Source organism: Sorex araneus, chromosome 6 (genome assembly GCF_027595985.1).
Source record: "Sorex araneus isolate mSorAra2 chromosome 6, mSorAra2.pri, whole genome shotgun sequence".
In the NCBI taxonomy this organism is placed as follows: domain Eukaryota; kingdom Metazoa; phylum Chordata; class Mammalia; order Eulipotyphla; family Soricidae; genus Sorex; species Sorex araneus.
In genome coordinates, this window is record NC_073307.1 from 157,573,968 (window position 1) to 157,579,682 (window position 5,715).

Below are 5,715 nucleotides of genomic sequence, written 5' to 3' on the forward strand. Positions count from 1 at the left end.
AGAAACACAGCAGTGAGTCCCTAAAGACACCACTTCATGGGTGATATCTCTGGGCCCCATACCAAGCCAATTTCACTGAGACACCCCAGATGGAGCAGGTGCAATCTCCCTGCCTTCTCCAGATGGAATCCTGGTAACCAAGAGCTTCCACAAGCAAGGCCCCCTGGTATGTGGGTTCCAGGACTAAATCTCCAGGCTGCATGGTGGCAGAGGACTTGAGATGTTCCTTCACAGGTTCCTGCCCACCCAGCAGACTGGCTGCCATGCCCACAATTTGCCTGCAGTGCCATCTTAGAGGCCGAACAACCCTGGCCCAGAGACTCCCAATTGAATTCCTAGTGGGTTAGTGCCTTATAGTGATATCTCTGGAACCCAACCATATACAATCTAGAAATTTACATTTACAATTGTGGCTGCATGAGCTCTCATGATATTCAAAATGATCAATGGAAAATAAATTATCTAGCGCCTGCCACTGGCAGGTAGCTTAAATGGTGGTGGGAAAACTCTCACAAAACATAATACCCACAATTAGAAAGAGAGTATGGGGAAATTGTCTACCACAGAGGCAAGGTGAGGACTGAAATGTTGGGAGGGGGAGAGGATACTGGTGGTGGAAAATGTGCACTGGTGGAGGGATGGGTGTTCCATCATTATATGGTTGAATCTCAAACATGAAAGCTTTGTAATTCTATCTCATGGTGATAAAATTTTAAAAAAGTAATGTGGAGTTTATGCCCAATTCAATCTGCTTAATCAACGGCTGAATAAATAGCAGTATTTCTTCATTATTTAAAAAAATGGTGGTGAGAAGATATAATGGTAGTGAGATTGGTGTTGGAATATTGAATGTAATACATTTTGAACAACTTTATAAAAATTTAAATTTTTTAAAAAAGAATAGGAATTGAAAATCTGTGACATATGAAAACCATGGCAGTGCTTACAGGAAGTAATGAAAAAGTGGTTGAGAACGTATGTGATTTATAGATTCAACCAAAACATTAGTAGCACCACTGGGATTATGAAGAAAAACAAAGAAAAATGAAACAGGCAATTTATTTTAATAGATAAAGCAAAACTAGCTTTTAGGGGGGAGCCACGACCTGCAGTGTCCAGGGATGACTCACAACTATGCACACGTGGCAGGTTTATGGGAACCAGATGGGGTGTCAGGGAGTGAATGAATTAAGTGAGTCACATGCAAGGCAAGTACCCACTTACTGCCTCTACAGCCAAGAGTTAATTTTTAAAACCCAGGAAAAGACCTTGAAATCTAAAACTAACAGACCAGCCTAATAGCAAATAACTATTAGCAAATCTAATAGCAAATAACCATCTCCAAGACATTTTATAATGAAATAATTTTAGAAAGCAACGGGTCAGGGATTTAGCTCTGTGGTAAAGTACTTGTCTTGCCTCCTTGAATGTGTGAGGCTCTGAGTTTGATACACTCCCTGTGTCCATGAGCATACCCTTCTCCAACACACACAAATAAAGCAAAGACTTCAGAAATAAAGCTATTTCATCTTGCAAAGAAAGTCTCATTAAACTTTCAGCAGTTTTCTTAGTTGAGAAAATTTTCTACCAACCTAATGAAAATAGTAAGATTAAAGTTGTAGGATAACATTGGTTTGTCCTTTCTCCCTTGCCACGTGTTACACCCATCACAGTGCTCCCAAGTCACTCCCATTCCTTTGTGTGCTTATCTGTAACTTCTCTGTGCTCTCTTCCCCAACCGGTCTATCACCTTTATCCCCTAATCTGACTCTGTTAACTTGTAGGGTCAGATCTTTCTAAGGACACTGAACTTGTAAGTTAATATTGCCTTTCTCCTCTCCTTATATCTTTTGAATAGTTTACTTTAAAGAGATGCCCTTTTTGTATGGACAAAGGAAGACAGTTAATATTATGCTTTTGTAACTTGGGAGTAAATTGTCTCTGAACAATATGAACTCCAGGGCATCTGCTTCCTTGACTTAAGCCTCAGTTGCCCTTAGTTCCTAGCACCCCAAAAGCAGGGTCCCAACGAAGGACTGAATGGACCCAGGGCAAGATGTGAGCTACCCTGGCATCAAAATGCGCCAGGCCAAAGTGCCACAATACTCAACTATAAGTTAAGAGCATGGTTATGGACAAATGATCCAAAAAGTAACAAGATTAGGACCCTGGTAGGGTTAAGAAAAACTAATCTGGCCTGAGCATTGTAGTCTGAGATCTATAGCAAAATGGCCCTAGGAGAGCAATCCTATAAGCTTAATGTATCTCTTACTGTGTCCATAAAAAATGATTAATATTATGAATGTTTATATGTTTGTTGGACTAAGGAGAGGAGAAACACACCCATAGTTGAAATTTCAGTCTTGGGAGAGTCATCTTGCTAGATGAGAATCTGTCCTAGAAGAAGCTTCCCTGAGGGAAGGACTTTACCTCTGTTGATTGTGATCCCACCTATGTGTAAGCCCCCAACCCCTCATGTTTTGGGATTTAACTAGGACTGTAAGAGTGGGCTAGGAGGGGCTGGGGTGATAGCACCGCGGGTAGGGCGTTTGCCTTGCACGAGGCCAACCCGGGTTCAATTCCCAGCATCCCATATAGTCCCCTGAGCACCGTCAGGGGTAATTCCTGAGTGCAGAGCCAGGAGTGACCCCTGTGCATTGCTGGGTGTGACCAAAAAGCAATAAAAAAAGAGTGGTCTGGGAGCCAGAAGGAGAATGAAGTGGGATCCAGACGGAGAATGAAGGAGCATGGGGGAGGAAGAAGCAGGAGGAGAATCAGAGGAGAATGGAGATGGGAATGGAATAAACTGCAATTGAGACCAGCCATCCTGGCCCTCGTTTCCTCCTTCATCCTCCCTGCGCCATCAACCTCCCTGGGGTGGGGGAAGCGGCTTGAGACTACCGAACACAGGCGGTGGAGAGAGAGAACCACCACGCGAGGCCCCTTCATAATTTATTTTGCAAATACACAAAAATGACATATTTAGTGTTGAAAGAATAAGAGAGAACATGCTATCCAGAAAAGCTTGACTTTAGACATGCAGAAAAAAAATTAAGAATTTTCTATAAACACAAATGTGATTTGTTCATTGCGCTATACCTGTCTTGCAAGAAATACTTTGGGTTGTCAATACGATGAAAAGACACAGATCCATGTTATGAAAACATGAAGGAATCAAAGTAATACCAGTGATCCAGATAGAGTCAGTATTTTAAAACTATAATTTACTCACAGGATCATCTTAAACCAAACAGTACTGTAAAGAGTATTAAAAATAATAATTAAGAGAGTAAAGGCCCAGCTCTACAATTAATGGCAAAAAGAACATGATGCAGTTGAATCTTCCTGCGTAGACTGGTCTGGGCTGACAATTCTAGGCTTTCTCAGAACAGCGTGAATAGATTGCCCTTTTTGCCTAAAGTCACAGCAACCTGCAACTACACCCACTATCCCCTGACATAGAAATGGTTCAGCTACACAACCTCATCAAATTCCCAAGCCATTCCACCACGACAGCTCTTGGATCATGCAGCCGCATATGCAGCACCTCCAAAGTTGAATGCTGTTAACCCAGTAGAATCACAGCAAATCTGATGCAAAAGTTGCATCAAAGACCATCAAGTTCAATGAGCCTAAACAATAACACAGGAGGCTTAACTAGCACAAACCAGCCCAGTAGGCCCTCAGGCAATGACTTCAGTAACACCATTGAGAGATAGAACAAGGATCACAAACTGAATTTTGTTGTCTATCTTTTGCTAATTCCATTTGCCTTTATGTTGTATCAAAAAATTATGAAGTAAATTTGTTTGTGCCTGCAAGGAGGAAGGCTAAGGTGGTGGGAAAACTGGGAGCGTTGGAGAAGGGAAGGTCACCCTGTTAGTAGGAATGGTGTTAGAAAACCTAATGCCTGAAATAACTGCATTGTGAACACTTTGGAGGTCACTCACATGGCCATCATAACTCTTTTACTGAACAGCACTCCCTCATCTCTTTGGAGAGGCCCATATTCTTTCTCAAATGTGCTTCTTTTTCTTTCCTTCTCTATCTCTCCTCTCTAATATTTCCAAATTAAAATTACTTGAGTGGAAAATTTTTTATGTGAGAATTGACAGTGTAACAGGGAAACCTTAGTGGAGTTCAGGATTTAAAAAAAAAAAAAAATTTATTAGTGAATCACCGTGGGGTACAGTTACAAACTTAGGAACTTTCATGTTTGTATTTAGTTTACATCCCTCCACCAGTGCCCATTCTTCTCCACCAATGATCCCAGTATCCCTCCCACCACCCCCCATCCTAACCCCCACCACCCTATCCTTCCTCTGCAGCAGGGCATGCCTTTTTGTTCTCTCTCCTGTTGGATGTTGTAGTTTGCAATAAAGGTATTGAGTGGCCATTATGTTCAGTCTATAGTCTACTTTTGGTACACGGCTTTCAACCTGAGTGGGTCCTCCCAATATCCTCTACTAGGTGTTCCCTTCTCTGTCTCTTCTACCTTTCCCCCAAGTATGTGAGGCCAGTTTCCAAGCTGTGGGGCAGATCTCCTGGTTCTTATCTCTACTACTCTTGGGTGTTAGTGTCCCATTCTGGGAGTTCAGGATTTAATGCCCATGACTTGAAAGAACTCCTGTAGACTCTTTTTGATTTCTGACTACTCCTGATATTTCACAAGCCATGTCAAGGTCAGGATAGTGATGGACCAAATAGCAGGAGGGTAGTAGTATAATTTCAATAGATTAAAGCTACCTCCCTGCTTTGTGGTTTCCCATGCTCACTTTCAGGAAGAATAGTGATACTATAATCCTTAAATAATTATTACATCTTTTGCTGGCAACAGTCACATTCTTTGTTTACATTGTTTACTGTGCCTCTTAATAGCATCATTTCCCCCTTACTTGTTTGATCTTTGTGTTCTGTTCATCATGTCTCATAAGCATGCAAAGTCCTATTCTGATGTTGCCAGTGTAAGACCACATTGAGTAGCTGATTTAGAAATTAAATTTATTAAGGGCTACAACAAGGTGAAATCAATAATTTTTCCACCCACCAGACATATCTCATTCCAAAATTAAGATACTATGTACCTTAAGATACTAGAAATACAATGAAAATTTTTCTGATGGCTTCAAATTTGGGGGAAAACTTTCTAACTTTGTCAGAAACCAAAGACCCTGAATAGTCATTTTAGTTTTTCATGATATATGATACTATATATCATGGTTTGCGAGATGTCTGTTCTTATTATTCTCAATTCATATAACAGGAGATGGTGAGTCAGTGCAATCAATAGCTCAAGGTTACACAACCTAAGTCAGAGCTGGGATTTAGAATTCAGATTCTAAAACTCTAGAGCCACACCTTAAATATAAAATTCTGTACTGAATCATTCAACAAAATGCATTGATGGCTACATCAATCTTATTTCAAAGTAACTATTAAGTACAAAGTAGTGTCATTAGTGTTTTGGATCATTCATATAAGTACCTTAATCCTGGGAATAAAAATGAGTAATGGACCCACAAAGCATAAAACAAGGCAAAATATGATGTGTTCAATAAAAAAGCAGAAATAAAATGTTATGACTTTCTGAAAACAAGAAGATAAATACCAGGAAAGACCCTAAAAATTCTTAGCAGAAACTTCTCACAAAAGACCTCTGGAATGACAGAGACTATTTCAGAGACATAGTTCATAACCAGAAAATGCAACTTGTGC